The following is an 18,025-nucleotide window of genomic DNA, read 5'->3' as shown; positions in this document are numbered from 1 at the left end:
CCTTTTCAGCAAACATACACCAATCCAGGCCCCTCTCCCATCCTCATGAGTTGGCAGCTCAGGGACACCACACCTATGGGAAATGTTCTGCTTGGCAATTATAAAGCCCAGGGTAATCCAGATTTAATCCGTCTGGGTCATATCGGTGGCTTCCCACACATTGAGCAAACACAATTTGGGTGCCGGGGTCAGGGTTTCGCCACTCACCTCACACACTCTTGCAGTTACTGTGTTCTAATATGTCTGGATGATCGGGCACTCCCAGATTGTTTGGTAAAAGGTGCCAGTCCCCCCACATCTCCTTCAACACTCTGCCTCTCTATTTCTGCCCATCTTAACCAATGATGTACATGTAAAGTATGTTTGGTGGAGGACCTTTAGTTGAATTAGCCGCAATTGTGATGAAATGGCAAATTCTTGTGGGGAGGCTAGAGCGTCATTCCAATCCTCCTCCTTCAGGTCTCCAAGATCCACCTGCCAGTGCTCGTGCAGGCGCCTCAGTGAATCAGGAGAATTATTGGTTATCTTCCAATAAGTGAGTGATATTATCTTACAGTTGATGTGTTCCATGAGTAACCTGTCTTCCAGAGTTGAGGCCACTGGCATGTCACTTCTGTCCAAAGCACCGCATGCAAGGCATGACATATTTGTAAATATCTGAATGCTTCCCCTGCGGACAACTCGTATTCTTGTTGCAAGTCAGCAAATGCGAATATTTTGCTTCTTTTTACAAGGTCCCCTAGTTTTGACAGGCCAATAGTGTCCCATTTGTCAAACCCTTGATATCTTTCTAACCTGCAATCTAGGCAGCTACAGACGGACCGGACTTCGTTCCCGCCCGATGGATAACTTCCCATGGAGTCATAGCACTCCATAGAGACACCCGTGGAGGTTTACGAAGCCCCCGGAGACAGATCGAATTGGATTAAACCAGAGAAGTCGAGGTGTCACAGCTAGGATATTTACCAGGACGCCTAGCACCCGGCCGCCCTGGTATTACCTAACTGCGGCCCCAACTCTTCGAGCAACCGCTGAGTATACCAAACAACCCAGATCACTGAAAACACTATAGCAGGGCGTGTGTAATATTACAGGCAGGCAAATGTTTTCTAAACTTAAGTCCTGATGATGGTCCCATAACATTGAGCAAAAGGGACCGAAACGTCAACCCCAAATAGTGCTTTCATAACTGTACCATTGTGTTTCATTTTGTTATGTCTAGCACTTTCCCGGCATTTCTTCCATTCAATCACTGACTTACAAGTGGCCAGTTTTGCTCCTCTATTTGCCTGTAAAAATGTGTCCTTATTTGTTGTTTGTCCTTCTTGAGTAAGGTACAGGATTGTGCCTAAAAATCACTTATTCTTTGATTCCTTCAAAATAAATGCCCTGTCCGGCTGGACAGAGAACAAAATATAGTCTCCTATCATGGCCTATATTTCATTGTTACTATTATTCCTGATAAGCTAAGGACCCTTGTCCCTTAAAGCAACATCTCGGCATGCCACAGGGTTGAACTCAACGTCACTTTGTTATACCAGCCAACTTTTCTCGTAACAGTGTGCTATTGAGCCACTGTAAGAGCTCGTGGGCCAGTGAGTTGCTGCTTATTTGGCTTCTTGTACTGTGCCTCTCTGAATCCCCCTCTACCCATCAGCCATTTATCCATGTAACAGGCCGGCCCCTGCTGTGCACCATATATCCATTTGTTAATAATCGACAGGTGGGCTGACCAATAGTAGACCTGAACATCTGGTAATGCAATCCCTCCATCATAACACCCCCTTACCAGTTTAAGGGCTGTGCTGCAGGGAAGTTTTCCGTCCCAGAGTAATGTTCCAACTTCATCCTCTAGTGCTTTAAAATATGCTTCAGGGACTCTGTACAGCGTATTTTCTAGGACATATAGGAAACGGGGTAGAGCCATCATCTTGTATATTGCTGCTCACCCCAGCAGATATATCGGTAGCGCACACCAGTGCTGGACATCACCTTTTAGATGAGTCATGGGAGTACAGAGGATTTGCTCATAGAAAAGTGCTGGATCAGCAGTCACGACTATGCCTAAATATCGAAAGTCCTGCATTACAATGACTGCAACGCATTCTGTCGGTGGCACTGGGGCAGGCTTGTTAAGCAGACATATCACTGATTTAGACCAATTGATAGTGTAGCCTGAGTATCTCCCAAAATTGGAACAGATCTGAAGGACTCGGTTAATTGAGGAACGAGGGGATGACACAATCAGAAAGATGTTGTCCGTACAAAATGAAATTCTGTCCTCCCATACGTTTGTCTACTTTAGCCGATGTGTCAAGGGATGCCCTCGTATCCAACATGCCAGGGGCCAAACAATCAGTGCGAATATTATTGGGGACCAGGGAGAACCCTGTCTAGTCCCCGGGTGCAAAGGAAAGGTCTTTGATGTGTGTCCATTCACCACCACCTGTGTGAGTGGTTCTGCGTATTAAAGAAACATCCACTCAATATAAGCTTTCTCCAAACCTATAGCTTCTAGAACTGCAAACATATAAGGCCATTCTACGGTATCAAAGCCATGTGGGCATCTAAGGACAGTATGGCTGCATCTTCCTGGATCGTATTCTTCCTGGTGAGCACCCCGTTCAGTCGCCACAGAATCAGTGCAGTGTTTCGGCCCGGCATGAAGCCAAACTTATCCAGGTGTACAAGCCCCATCACAACTGGGAGAAGGCGAGCTGATAATATTTTGGCCTGGATTTTAACTTCTACATTAAGTAGGGATATGGGGCAGTATGAGGCAACATCCTCAACCGGCCTTCTTTTCTTAAGTATCACCACAATGGAGGCCACATGCTGGTCTCTGGGCAATTTTCCTGTTTGTTTACCTTCAAGATACATGTTGAGCAGGTGGGGTGCCACTTCAGTGGTCATCATTTTGAGGAATTCTATTGGGAGTCCATTTGGCCCGTGGCCTTCTCAGCTTTTTGTGCTGAGTATAGCCACCGTTATTTCTTTAGTCGTGAGGTCTGCGTCAAGTGCTATTTGGTCTTCAGAGGTTAGTGTTGGGAGCCGTGTGTCGGCCAGTAGTACACCAAACTCATCTACTGTGGCTGAAGCCACCGGAGAGTAGAGTTGTGCAAAATGGTCTGCAAAGCTCTCCGCTATGTCCTGTGGATCCCTCACCCAAACCCCCTCTCGTCTATGTATCACTGTAAACCAAAGTTCCGCCCTATCCCGCCTGTCTAACCATGCAAGTAAGTTACTCGCATAATCTCCCAGTTCATATATTCTATGAAGCTGCACCCGGTGTTTTTCTCTGGCTGCCTCAGTTGTTAGTTCTCTATATTCCTGTCGCTTGACCTCTAATATATGATCAGCTTCCTTGTTCTGGCATGTATGGTTGATTGCACCCTTATTAGAATGTCAAGCTCTAATTCTTCTATTCATTTGCACTTTCCCTTCTTGTACCCCACAGTAAGGGACAGGGCCTGGCCCTTTATCACTGCCTAATAGGCGTCCCAGATAACTTGATTCGACTTGACCAATCCCACATTTTCAGAGAAATGGTGATCTGTGTTTTCAAAAGGTTTGTTTTGATGTGTGGAATTTTAAGACCCCCGGATTGATCAAGATTGTTCTACGAGTGGGGGAGGTACCAACCACATATCGAGCCAGAATGGGGGCGTGATCCAAAATGCCTCTAGCTATGTGCCTAATCTCCTTAAAATAATGTGTCTTGTCCGCCAATGTCAGGATATGGCCAATTTGAGATCTGCTGAATAGAAAGTATATTGTCGTGTCTGCGGATGTGCCTTGCGCCATACATCCGCTAGGCCCAAAGATGTCAGAAATTCGGTTATAGAGTTTCTGGGCCACAAATTATTCTTTGGTGGGTATCTATCTAGCTGATCACTCAGTGTCATGCTGAGGTCCCCACGATCACTAGTTCACCCTCCAGTAGTTCTAATATCATCTTGCTCATAGCTGGTAAAGCCATGTTATGCAGTGCCGGAGGTATACTAACATGATATTTATGAGTCCAGGTGCCAGACATGGCTGCGTAGCAGCCATATTTGTCAGTGCATGAGTGTGTCACCATAAATGAAAAGCTTTTCCGCATCAGTACCCCCACCCATCTGGACCCAGTGGTAAAGCCCGAGTGCACTACTAATTTGCATCCCCATCTGTCAAGTGCCTTGTACGCGTTCCCAAATAGATGGGTTTCGTGCAACAGGATGACATCTAGTGCCTGCCTCTAGTGATATATTGGAGTACCACCCCCTTTTTGAGCTTGTCACACAACCCATTGACATTCCAAGATAGCAGATTGAATGCTGTATCAGTTCTTCACATGACAGGGGTGTCAACCAACGCTAACACTGTTTGGATCAGAGGCTTTGGAGCGATATTGTCAGAGATAGTCCCATCTGGTTGTTGTGACATGACTGTGTTTAAAGTGGTTGTTGTGATTATGAATTGTATTATCATTAGTCCCCACAGGAAACGTCATAAGCATATAAAATGTTTACTGCAAACTGGTATCTGCTCTGAGTATGTAACAAAAACTAAGAAAAATCTCAGTAACTTGTGAACTCTCCCCACCACCCTGCCTCCCTGCAAGATGGATTTCAAACTACCTGGCACTGCAACATCACAGAGTTACTGTTGCCCTCCCTTCCCTGGTTTGGGGGAGATGTGGAGCCTTTGTTTCGCTCTCCCCGCCCCATTGTCAATGATTAACATATCACCTGATGTCTGCGTGGATGGTTTCATTGTTGCTCCAGGCTCAGCATAGTCCCGCAACTTCAGCTTGGCCTGGTCTGTATTTGTCAGGCCATTCAGTCATTCTGTGTGATTGTAGAAAGTACAGAACTGCCCAATGGAGGGCTACCAAGCACTGCAATCAGGGGTGTGGCAGACTATGTACCAATCCCTAGGTCTTTATCAGCGGGATCATCTGCTTCCTGACCAGATGCAGTCTATTTCTCATCTCTACCCATTTGTCTCCTGCACCTTTCAGAATTGTCCGGGCCTCCTACTTGTCACCACCCATCCAGCCACTCCCAGGCTGCCTCCGTGAAAAAACATGTTTTACCCTCCACCTCCACCCTGAGTTTTGTGGAAAACAAAATTGCATAAATTTTAGCACTTTATCTCTGAGGGCTTTTTTGACTTCTACAAAGCTCCATCGCTGCCTCTGCAAATTCATAGTAAAGTCTGGGAAAAATGTGACAGTGTTATTTTCAAATTTGAGAGGAGGGGCACAGTGCTCAGTCTGTAAAATCACATCTTGATCTCAAGTGAAAGACATGTGCTAGTATTGGTCTGGGAGGCCGCCCAAGTCTAGGTCTCCCCCGATACTCTATGTGACCTTTCAATGGAAAAGTACTGGGAGAGGTTCTTAGCTTGTGGATGCTGTGCGAATAGCTCCTCCACAAATAAATCAGCCACTGGCCAGCTGCTCTTTCAGGAAACCCCAAAATTATAACATTGTTCCTCCTGGCCCTACCTTCATAGTCATCCAGTTGGTCTGCCAGGGTCTTGCTGCTGGTTTGCAGCACACAAAACTGTTGTTCGAGGGCCTTAGTGTTGGTGACCAGGCCCTTAGTTAAGTCCTCCACCTCTGTTACTCGTCTATCCATTTTTCTAAGATCAGCACGGATGAGGGAGACTTCCATGGACACTGTATCTATATGGGACTCAAGTGACATACGCACAGCGTTGACTGCTTCTAGTATGTCACGTAATGTGGGGGTGCTCTGTTCTGCCTGCAACCGCTGAAATTCCTGCACTGCGTCAGATTGAGCATTTGCCGCCCCTTGATTCTTGCACCTGGAAAATTTGTCAACATTGGGTAGGTGTGAATCATGGCCTCCTTTGCTCCCCGACATGGTGGGCGTCAGTGGCGGTGGTGGTGCTGAACGACACAGCTATCTGAAGGGAGGGGCCTAGGGGTCTCACTGGTGCCTGCCCAGGACTGCAACCCACCGGCCTGCTGGTTTACCATTCCCGGCTCCCCCCCAAGAGTCTTCACCTGTACTTTGCAGCAGTCCCTTCAAGGCCAACTCTGGGTCTCCACGATAAGCCAGTGATGAGTGTCTTTTATGGCTGGTGTTAATGCATGGTGACTATCACTCACTGGTTATTTAAGGAAACTCTCTTGTTGGCCCCCTCCACCTACGTTCAGCACGGCCACATGGAGTCAGTACCAGGTCAGGCCATAAGGAGAGCATCCGCCATTAACTCCTGCACCGTCGTCTCCACGAGGCATGGGTAATTCCTTTCACCTTCCTGCCTGATGCCTCTTATTATTCCCCAGGCTTACACGGCAGTGCTACCGGGTGGATTCCAGCCTCGAGATCTCTGCAGCAAACACAGGTCAGTGGGAATTAGGCACATCCTGCCAGCCACATTTCAATTCCACTTCAAGCAGATAAAGATGTAAAATGGCATGCATACATACCTCAATTGGTCACTTTGACCTGAACAAATTGAATTCTGTGGAGGGGTAAGAACTGTATCCACCTAACCCCATGAACTGAACACAAGAAGTAGTGGTGGAATTAGCTGAGGTACCAGGAAGACATCATCCATTGACATGGCCTGTATTTGAAAACAGGAAGGACCACTGCAGCTCAGCCACATGCCTTAGAAGGAGACAATGCTGAGGGCACTCAGCCTCCTGGAATTCACATTGCAGTATTGAGGTTTTCAGAAACATCCAGCTTCTAGGAGGTGAACTTTGTATGAACACTGTCAACCAGAAGAGGCAAAACTTGTAACATTAATTGTATTTGCAGCAAATACACATTTATTACACCTTACACTTTGTAGGTAACACAATGTAAATTGAGGCATATCGCACTGACTAGATGAGAGTATGTCTGACAATACAGCTATGCCTCAAAAAGCACCAGGTACCATTAGAACAAAAAGAAAGGTCGCCAGAAATACAACCACTATCCTTTTGATGGCAGTTGACATTCAGATCATGGCTTATGGGTTCTAATACATTCCCCCTAGAGCAGACACATAGTAAAAATAGCAATTAAATCTCTTTCCTTTGCAATCAGTACTCCCAACACTTGTGCCAAAAGACAGATCTCCATCCTCACCATCACTACCTAGGCATATCACCCCACCTATTACCATTCATGAACCTTTCAAGATCCAGGACCACCTAAATAAGAATTTCAAGGAGGAGTACAAATTTCAACAAAGCAACCAGAGGAATCCAGGGGCGAGGAAGGTCCCTCTGTCATACAGTGAGTAAGCTAACTGCATCCAGCCAGATATTCAGCTGTTAGAGTGAGGGAGAAAATGATGGCATTGTAAAATTTGTGATAATGCCCTCTAAACCCCGAGAATATCAAGAGGGTCCATACACCCAAATATGCTAAGGACAGCACCATTCACCCCAGTTGCTGCAACAATGCCCCTATTACATTCTTGATGAATAAAGGAGTTGTACTGCCCACAAAATGTAGATAACCTACCTCCAAATAATGTTGAACAACAGTACAAAAATGGAGAATGATTTCCTCTTTGCGATTAAAAGATGTGTTAGGGAGGTCAGGATTTTGATGCTAAGGATTGTTTAAGGCTATGTTGGAGGGTACTGTGGCAGTTGTAGGGTTGCCAATGATTGATTATGGGTGACTAAGAGCAAAATGTTAGGAAGGAATAGGTTTATGCTACAGGTGACTGGTCAGTGGTATTTGGCAGTAGGATTTCTCTTTGAAAATTCGTACATGCTTTAGAAATACTTTTCCTATTTCTATTGATATCCTTAGCATGGTGTGGAACTCACAAGTCACAAATAATTCTTTTTTAATAGCAGTACGATCTACATCATCCTGAGATGTGGGTCTATCCCATGTCCACATTTTCATAATTGTACAGAAAGGCATCATCCTAAAAATACCCATGAAAGTCATTGGTTGCTGGATGTACAACATGTAATGTGGTACTGCTGCATTAATACTGTAGGGTGCAGTGTGCATGTGCTGCGACCAAGGTGTCCACATGTTGCATATTGGAGGTATGGCATGTTTGCTGTGTTACAGAATACATATAAAAATCTCATACATCTGTTTTAGAGTGGTCAATTAGTAGGCATAGCTTGTTATTTCTGGAAAAGAATGATGTGTATCCTACAGTTGGGTGAGGGCATACAAATGCACTCCGAGAAAGAGTGGAGACTCTGAAGGAAACAATGGGTTGCCAAGCTGCTGCACAATAAAGAATGAGAAAAGTCCTTTACTATATTCTGAAATATTTAGGAAGCAGAGTGGAATGGATTGGGGTGAGTGTGCCCGACACTTACTGGCCAAAATCTGCAGGTTGTAGAATCTCCATTGTATGAGGGATCAAGCTGTTCCTTAGGATCATGGCATCATGAGTGGATTCATGGGCCTGATTTAGAGTCTGGTGAAGGGGATACCCCATCACAAAGGTGACAGACTGCCCTGTCATCCAAACCTTCAGTCCAACCTCCTCGTTTAGAGATGAGCAAGCTGTAAGTTTTCAGTTGACAAAGCCTTGGTTATCTTTGTTTATTGAAAAGTTCCTTTGATGGCCTGATGGAGTGAGGGCTGTTGTAGGAAGGGCATTACCCCACCCACCCTGATTAGGGTGGAAGGTGCAATGTGTTTTTTTTTGTTCATCAGTGCCAGGAAAAATCTGCTGGTGAAAGACAGAAACAAAATAGTGACCCACGTACCCTGGAAGAAAACTTTCAGGCTGTGGAGTCATGCATTTTTTGTTTTGCAGAAACAAACTGCTTTGGCAGTTTGTTTCAGAAAAACAAAACATTTCAAACGTTTAGTGAATGGCCTTCAAAACTGATGGAGGCCACCCCCCCCAAACCATTTGTACATTGTTAGGAACCACTGTGAGAGAGGTTCCCTTCAATGTACAAAGATAACCCATGCACTGGTGATCATTTCTAAATTTAATTGACAGTCATCCAACAGGATTGCAATGGCAATTTCCTCCACCATCCCGACTGATGTAGTACCATCCATCGCACAGACAATCAGGCCATTGGTATCTGGCACAGTAAATTTGCGATGCAGACGTCAGTGTTACATGAAATCTTCAAGTTCTGTGTGCCACATCTTATGGTTCTGGTGCACTTGTTCCTTTACTATTGGAAGTATATGTGGAAGGTGGTTCAGACAATTACATTTCCAGCATAACTTTATTCTGTGATTAGATGAGTATTAGTGCCTAAAATCAATGGGACAGGATAGCAATCATTGTGTTACTCAATTTGACTAAAATGCAGTAGGGTCAGCAATTTCCTTGGAGGAACAGACAGGAATGATAATACCCATATCGAGACACCTGTGTGCCTTTCATGATGTTGAGATTTCTATCTGCGGCATGACAATGCTATTCTTTATTATTTTAAGGAGTTTTACAGGTGTGCTCATAACCCTCTACTCATCAAAAGGGTCTTTTACAATGTTCATTCTGCTCTTTCCTTACCTGCAGCAAGGCGTTCTTGAGTAGTTTGAGGATCTGATATGATGCAATGAAGTATCTAGTAAGCTGTACTCTGCCAATTGGTTGTTAGGATTGCTTTTAAGGTAGCATGCTCTAATAGGTGAGAGATACTATTCATTGTGCTTGACAGGGTTTTGGATGAAAGAATAGCATCCATTAATGTGGTGCATGGGAGGGAGGCTTTTGATCAGCATATATGGGGTGGCATCGCATTAGTACCACAACATATATAAAGCTAATATTTGGCAATTTTTATTTCTGGCATTTGTGGTTTGAATGTGTTGGCAATTCCCTATTATATTATATTTGGGTGCCTCTTCTACTTTCTGATTGTTGTGATAATGTCATGCACATTTAACTTGTCATACTGTGGTTTCTTTGACTTGTAGCATAAGTAGTTTCGCCTGTGGCTTTTCACCATCAATTTTAGGGTTTGCAAATTTAGCTTTGGTATAAACATCAATAGAGGTAAAATTACCAGCACAAAAAACACTAAGGAAGAAGTCTAAATGCGGAGGTACTCTAACATAGGTTTTTGTTGTTAATTTTCTCTTTGAAATACCCTCGAAAATGCCACAATATCATAAATAATGTTATGTTTTTGATTGGTTCACTGATACCACACTGACTCTGATAACATCGAACTATAAAATTATCGAGTCAACAATATTGTAGACAAAAATATTGATACACAATACACAAAATAGAAATGACACTAACATCGATAAATAAATATCGTCTAAAAAAATCTCGATTACAAAAATATTGACGACAAAAATATCGAACACAAAAATACCGACAAAACAATCATCGATAAAATAGATATAAACTATATTGAAAATAACATTTAAACATAAAATAATACTATTTATAATAATAATTTAAAAACATACCACATTTTTTAAAGAAACAATAAAAAAATACAACTTTACCACATAAATTAAAACAAATAAATAAAAAATTACAAAAACAAATAAACTTACAAACAATACAACATTAAAAATATATCACAAATAAAAATAAAAAAACATAAATATATATAATATATAAAAATATATAACAAATTTATCAACATATAAAATCAAATAACAATAAACAAAGTAAAAACAAACAATAAATAAACATAATAATTATTAAACATATTAAATTATAACAGCTAAAAAATTCAAAAAAGCTATCTCGACCATTACATTTAAAACACATAAACACAAACCAATAGAAAACTCTAACTAATTAAGCAAACACTATAAAAACAATCAAATAATTAACATAAAATGAACCTTTGAGAGAGAAAAGAGAAAAGGAAAAACTACTACACCAAAAACTATTCCAAACATCCCGCAATAAAGGTAAGCACAAATCTTTGTAACTATATAAATGAAATAAGCTTTTGAAAATATTATAACATGTTTTCTTTTATATATATACCAGATTCAACTTCAATAAAATAGCACCTAGAAAGTTCAACACAAAGATTTACGTACAAAACAAAAATAAAATATATCCAAGAGTAAGTATATGACTAAACCAATAAATAACTTAAATTATTTAAAAGTAACAAATGTAACAAAATACCCAAACATAACTAACAGATTTTTTTCTTTTAAACAGCTTCTACAAAATTCAACAAAAGCACAACATCTACCAAGGACGCTCAAACAACTAAAAAAAAGTAAGTATATTTATTTAATCACCAATAAATAAAAATAAACACTAAATAATAGAAATTATCAAATTAACTAAAATTCAAACATATTCTTTTATGTTTCACAGACTATACTTCACAATAACTCTCCCTAAAAACCCCAAACAAACATTACGGTCAAAAACAAATACAAAATCCAAATAAGAGAAACATATAATGCAAAGTAAGTATATACATTAACCAGCAAATAAACCTACCTATATAAAAAATATAAATGTAATAATAAACAAATTATTACTAACAAAGACTTTTCTCTTAACAGCTTCTACAAACTTCAACAAAAAGCAACATCAGCGAAAGTTACTTCACCAACTACATTCAGTAAGTATATATTTTTTGCAATTAAATAGACTAAAAAAACAAAATAAGCAAATATACTAATATTTTAACCTTGTATTTTATATTTCACAGATTGAACCTCACTAAAAATCCACCTAAAAAAGTCAAAACAAGGATTTACTTTCAAAACAAAGACACAAGCAACACTACAGAAAAGTAAGCAAGTATATAAAATAACTAACAAATACAACAAACTAATTTAAAAAAAATTAAATAAATTAAAAGCAAATATAACTAACAAATAGTTTTCTCTTGCTAGCTTCTACAAACTGCAACCTAAAACTAAATTATTGAAATGAACATCATCAACCAAAAATAGTAAGTATTTCTTTTCCTCAACTAAATAAAAATATAAACAAAATAATTAAATTAACACAATTAAATGTAACAATTAAAAAAATTAACATTTTGCTTTTAAACCAACAGAAAAAGAACCTGTGGATAAACATCAACAATCAAAAAAAACATCAAGAAAATCAAATCAAAATACATGTAAGTATATTTTCAAATATATTAATTATACAAAATATTTACTATTCATAATCGCACAATTAATAAATATGTATACACATATATTCACAGATACACCCAAAAATGGCAGAAAGAGCAATATTCATTACTTCACAAAAGGGAAAACTACTTCTAAGCTACATGGGCTACACTTACACACAAGAGAAAATGACTGGAAAGAAAACACATTGGAAATGCAGTAAATTCCGGAGGCAAGATAGCATCTGAGTAATGTCTCCCCCCTGAGATGCTCCTCCGGTCAGAACCCCAAACACAAAAAAATTACCAAATGCCGTGCTAGAATGCCACCGGTGGGTTACCTGAGAATAGAGATATCCGTGGCACACCTATACGATCGTTGTCTGTGTGGAGCATCTGGGACAAATGGTGCGAACGGTGCGAGGTAGCTCCCGACATCCGTGCTGCTCGCTCGGGCATCTACTGCGTCCTTAGGCCTGCAGCAGACTGTCACGGAACAGCTGCTCCGAGCGTTCTCTGTGCTCATGGTGAGCCTGCAGAGCAAATACACACCGAGCCAACAACAGCTGTCAGGAATAGACCTTGTTGCACTGAGCAGCCAGGGCCACCAGCAGAGGAAGAAACTGTATGTCAAATCTCTAATAATCGTTAGACATCACATTTCACTATCAGCCATGTCAGGACTTGGTGGGAAATCCACTAAGACAAGCAGCTCCCAACCATATATGGCCATAACTGTGGCAGCTAATCAGCCCCCGCACTAACGGAGCAGCCTTTGGAAAACTAGGGCGAAAAGACTGAGGGGCGCAGCGGTAAGGCAAGGGAAAAAGTGGAAAAGGTAGGCAAAACTGAGACAATATAAAAACCTCCACAGAAAATCCCCTACGATTTAGCAGACTGTCAGCCACTAATTACTAATATCTTTGGTCCAGTAGGGACAGGCTCACAAAGGGCTGTGGAACAGGGTAAGGGGAGTGAGGAGCAAACCGCTGTTGGCACCACTTCTACCCCAGTGGTGGGACCCGGACCAAACCGCCAGTCAAACTCTGTCATAGAAGATGCTCTAGCTGTGGAAGATCGTATTCATATAAGCCCATCCGAGTTCCCAAGAATGATAAGAAAATACTTAAAGACAGCCAGGAAATAACTCAAAATATGACCCCCTCAGGGGTACGGATGTTGGAAATGAAGCAGTGAACACCCCGCCATTTCGGGCTAGATCTCCTGACACGCATGAGAAGTTTTATTCTTTAACTGATTAATCCGAGATATCAGATGCAAGCATATCAGCCTCCATTGAAGGAGAAGGGACCAACTGGAACAGCATTTTGAGGTCGGAATTCCCCTCAAAGGCTCAAAAGAAATCCCTAACAAAGAAAGGAAGAAGGAAAAACCTGTGTGAGACCTCTGACTGCGGCTGCACTGGGGGGTCTGAAATGGGACTATTTGACCTCACAACTAACCACTCTCACTGACCAAACAATTTGAAAAGGGGGGAATCTTAGGATGACAAGCAACAGAGAGACCTCAGGGAAGCAAGTAGTGGTCAATGGGAATATGTTGATAAGTGACTTCAGAGTGGCCAAGAATGCAACATATCTAGGGATTAATACTTCAGCAAACATGGATGACATTGTCATAGATGATGTAGATCCTTTATAGTCAAAATCAAACAGGAATTGCCAAAACTACATAATATTCATTTATCTATCATTGGGAGATGTAATATCATCAAAATGTAAGTCTTTCCCTAGATTTTGTATTTTCTACCGGCAATCCCATTAGAATTTTCAATAGATTGCCTGAAGAAAATAGAAGACCTATTATCACGATTTATCTGGGCATACGCCAAAACAAGAAGGGTTTACAAATTCCTCACATTTCCAGGGAAAGAGGGGGATGGGCCTTACCTAATCTTAGACTTTACTATTGGGCCAACACATTATTGCATAACCTAGTACTAGTGCAAGTGAACCCGGCTAGAAGATGTCCTGAAGAGGTCCCGGCCCCCTTCGTACTTAAAATAGGGGAAGAAGCTTGGGGATTTCTGTGCCGTTACCTAAACGATAATCATTACAAAAAAATTCATTTTAAGACATTACTAGGGGGATTCAAAGTTTGGAAAACAGTTTGAAGAGTGTGGTAGGCTCAATTTTTATACACCACTAAGAAGTAATCCAAATACTACCAGAATTTTTTAAAGATATTATGATTAAAAGATGGGGTGAAGTGGGACTGACAAAACTTGGGTCCTTTATTCTTAGATGGTCTTCTTTCCTTTGAAAATCTTAAATATCTTCAAGTAAGGGATTTTATATTTAAGAAAGAAGGCAGAACAATAGGATTTTCCTGAAATTTTACAATCGAGAAATTGGAGAACAGGGAGTTGCCAGTATGAGTTATCTATAATCATTTTAACTCACTGGGGAAAGATGATTTAGAACAGTGGTTGTGAAAATGGAAAGAGAAAATTGGTGTATTAGAAGATGCATTTTTACAATCATTTAAAATGGCACAAAGTATCCTAATTCCGGCCTACCAACAGGCACAATATTAGAAGGCCTGTTTCTCACTATTTTATACCCCAAATAAGACAGCTAAATGGGGGAGTGGCAAAGGGACATTCTGTCCCCGGTGTACACTATTTCAGGCAGATCTGGATCACATTTTTGCTTCCTGCAATATGCTTATTAAGCTAAAACAAGAGATGACCAAATTCTTTAAGGAATCCCTAGGAAGAGAATGGTCCCTTTCTTCATCCCTGATTGATCTAGGGGTGGAGGAAGATAAACTAGGGAAAGTTGGAGAAGATTTGGTGTTTATTCATATGACGGTTCTCCGGTTGTGTATAGCATCTGCTTAGCTCGGCTTCAATCCCCCAGGATTCCAGCAGTGGCTTTCCACCTGCTGGCAATTTATAATTCAGAAAAGGTTGTTTATGCAAAGAGAGGGATACGCGCACAAATGAAAAGTTACAAAATATTGGCGCCACTGACAAAATGGGTAGAGGAATATAGGTATTCAATAAGGAGGACGGTAAGATGGTGATATTATGGCATATTGTACTTTATATGCCCAGAAATGAAGGAAGTTATATGAATGATATGAGTTATGGGAATTTCTGGTCTTTTTGGGTTCTTCAAATGGTTAAACCTGGCCCAGAAATGAGCAACCTAGAAAATATATAGGACTGTTTAGAATATATAGCAAATAGAGTATGTGGCTCTTACCAGCTCCCAGGGGTGAGTGGGTGCTGGGTGGGAAAATGAAAAATGCACAATAGTCTTGATGATCAATTCCAAATGTATTTTATATTTACAGTATAGTGCAAATACAAAACTTTTTTTTTTTAAACTAACATGAGCCTAACCTGCACACAGCAGAGTTTACCTGTGCATGGACATGTTGGTAGTGATACTAGAATGATAAAAGGTACAAGAGGTAGAGGAAAGACGGTGGTAATGGAGGAATGGGCGTAAGAAATAGATGATGCTATATTTTAGGCATAAGAATCAAAAGACATAAACCAGTAAGTTCTCAACTAATTTTCTACAACATGACTGGAATATAAAGACACAATACTCTGGTGATTTTGAGGCGTCTCAAAAAAAGAAAAAAAAAAGTAAATGCAGTAAATATTACTCTAAGTCTTGCTATGGGAGAGCCACTACAGTAGAAACCAATGCAGTAAATGTCAAAGAACACAACCATCCCCCTAAAGTAACTAAAATTGAGGTCAGAGATAATCTCAAGACAATCAGAGAATCAAGTACAAGCTCTCAACAGACAAGTAACCACATTTTTGAAAACCTGTTAACTAGGGTACCTGAACATGTCATAGGTCAACTAAAATCTATCCCCACTCTAAAGAGGTTAATTGTCCGAACTAAAAGAGCTACAGCTCAAACACCACAGTGGGTGCTCCAACAGGTGGTTGAAAAAGGACCGCCTGTCGGAACCATGGCAGTCGTCTTTTCGACCGCCATGCTACACAAACGCTTCCCCCACCATCATAATGTGGTGGAAGGAAAAGTGCATTGCGATGGCGGAGGGCCTTCCGCCATCATAATTAGGCCCTAACATACATCTCCTTTCTTATTTAAATGTTCATACAAACTATAAAAATAAAATGAAAAATTACTATTCCTAACTTCCAAATCAACTAAACTCAGGGAAAGGGCTGGATAATAAAACAAATTAAATTAGTATTCTAACTCCAAAACTAACTAAACTCAGAGAAAGTGCTGGATAATAAAACATAATAAATTACTATTGCAACTCAAAAACCAACTCGGGGAAAGTGCTGGATAATAAACCAAATTAAGGGGCTCATTACAATGGCAAAGAGACTGCCACTGCTGTGCCAGCTGTGGCGGTCCCTCCGCCATTTGGCTCCCCTTTCTCCCGCCACATTAGGATGGCAAGGGGAATTGTGCCTCAAGTGATTTTATCAAAAATAGGTACATTTAAAATAAAATTAAAATGTTTCAATTGTTTAAATTACTTCCCAAACGTATCCTCTATGAAAAAATCCCAATCCTAAAACTCTACAAACATTTTAAAATTAATAAAATATTAATCCAAAAATGTTAAATCACTCCCGCTATAAACCCAATATCCCGCTACTAAATGTTTACAAAATGTAAAAAAAATTTAAGATTTTCAATGCTTTTTTTAAATTACTCCCCTATAACATTTGATATGGTTTACAACTATATTTTTAATATTGAAATTTGCAAAATTGATATTTCTGCATAACATTAAAATAGATATTTTTAACAACTAATTTTTACGTTGGTATTCTATTTCTGCATCCTTTTTGATCACTCGAATAGCTAAAAATCTTCTAAAGGTCAAACTAAAAGGAAATCATGAAAGTCATCTTTTCATATTTCTTAGTGACCTAGAGTCAGGTCATGTATATTCTTTATTGGATGGAATAAGAATTTTGCTTGTTTCTGCTTTTATTATGAATGGGGCACATTGATGCATATACAGCATGCTGTACCAGTTGCAGTTGTACTGTTATGCTTTCTTAGGCATCTCATACGGTAATGCTCAACACAATATATAAATAACCATTGAAAGAATCACCTATAAACCTTAGCCAACCCATTCTGATGTTCATGCCATTCCTAGCTTTTCACCAAAATGCCACAATAAGGACCTAATTAGGAGCCAGGTTAGAAATTCAAATAACTGCACAGGAATAAGACTTATTACTTGTGTGATAAATAGTGGACAACCACAGTTTTCCCCTGATTTACTTAGGAGAGAAAAAGCTGAAAAGATATGGAAAATCCACTAAAAAGGCAAAATATTTGAATTTTGGCATAATAATTATCACATATGCATGTTGTGCCTAGTTTCTAAGATAGGAACTGATAATTACAGGTATTCCTCCATCTCTATCTTCCCCTGGGGTTGTGGTATTTATATCTTAGTTGAATATCCTTCTTGTTGAAAAAGCTTTATTAATAGTTGCTGAAAAATCTACACTACATCCATATGTGTGCACTAATAAGATACTACTGCATTTGAAACTAGTTTAATATGACCTGTTAAAGTGTGTTTTCCTGGCTTATGCTAACTAGTCCTCAACTAGTCCTAGACGTCATCTTATTCAAAATGGATTTCACATTCACTGTTTGTTATTTATGCTGCCCGTAGATCAGCATGTCATGTTTGTTTATTTCTAAATGGCATTGTTATTGAAACAGATTATCGAGCATATGCCTACTAATATAGCATTTCCTGAAGGATCTTCTGCTTGCACACATTTTTGCATTTATTCACAATGAATCACTGTTGTTTTTGTAACTAGTTTGTTCTGACACCTCCAGATGACATTAGGTCAGAGGGGGCTCAATCAATATTCATGTAACGGGTTACTGCTTGGACGGAAGGGTTGTATGACATCTTTAAAGGTTTATTATGATTTGCTGAAGATGTATTTATTGCTCACACAACGAATATTCTGTACTTTCCATGATGTTCTAT

The 18,025-nt window shown here is 40.2% G+C and overlaps 1 protein-coding gene across 1 annotated transcript in view; it reads right to left on the bottom strand.

Moving 5' to 3' along the window:
- LOC147698065 (interleukin-18 receptor accessory protein-like) overlaps nt 1-18,025 on the bottom strand; it is a 184,011-nt gene that overhangs the window by 55,779 nt on the left and 110,207 nt on the right. The gene's annotated exons all lie outside the window — the stretch shown is intronic.

The sequence above is a fragment of the Lissotriton vulgaris genome, chromosome 8, assembly GCF_964263255.1.
Source record: "Lissotriton vulgaris chromosome 8, aLisVul1.2, whole genome shotgun sequence".
In the NCBI taxonomy this organism is placed as follows: Eukaryota; Metazoa; Chordata; class Amphibia; order Caudata; family Salamandridae; genus Lissotriton; species Lissotriton vulgaris.
Note: the sequence above shows the minus strand (reverse complement) of the source record. Positions and strands in the feature narration are given on the sequence as shown.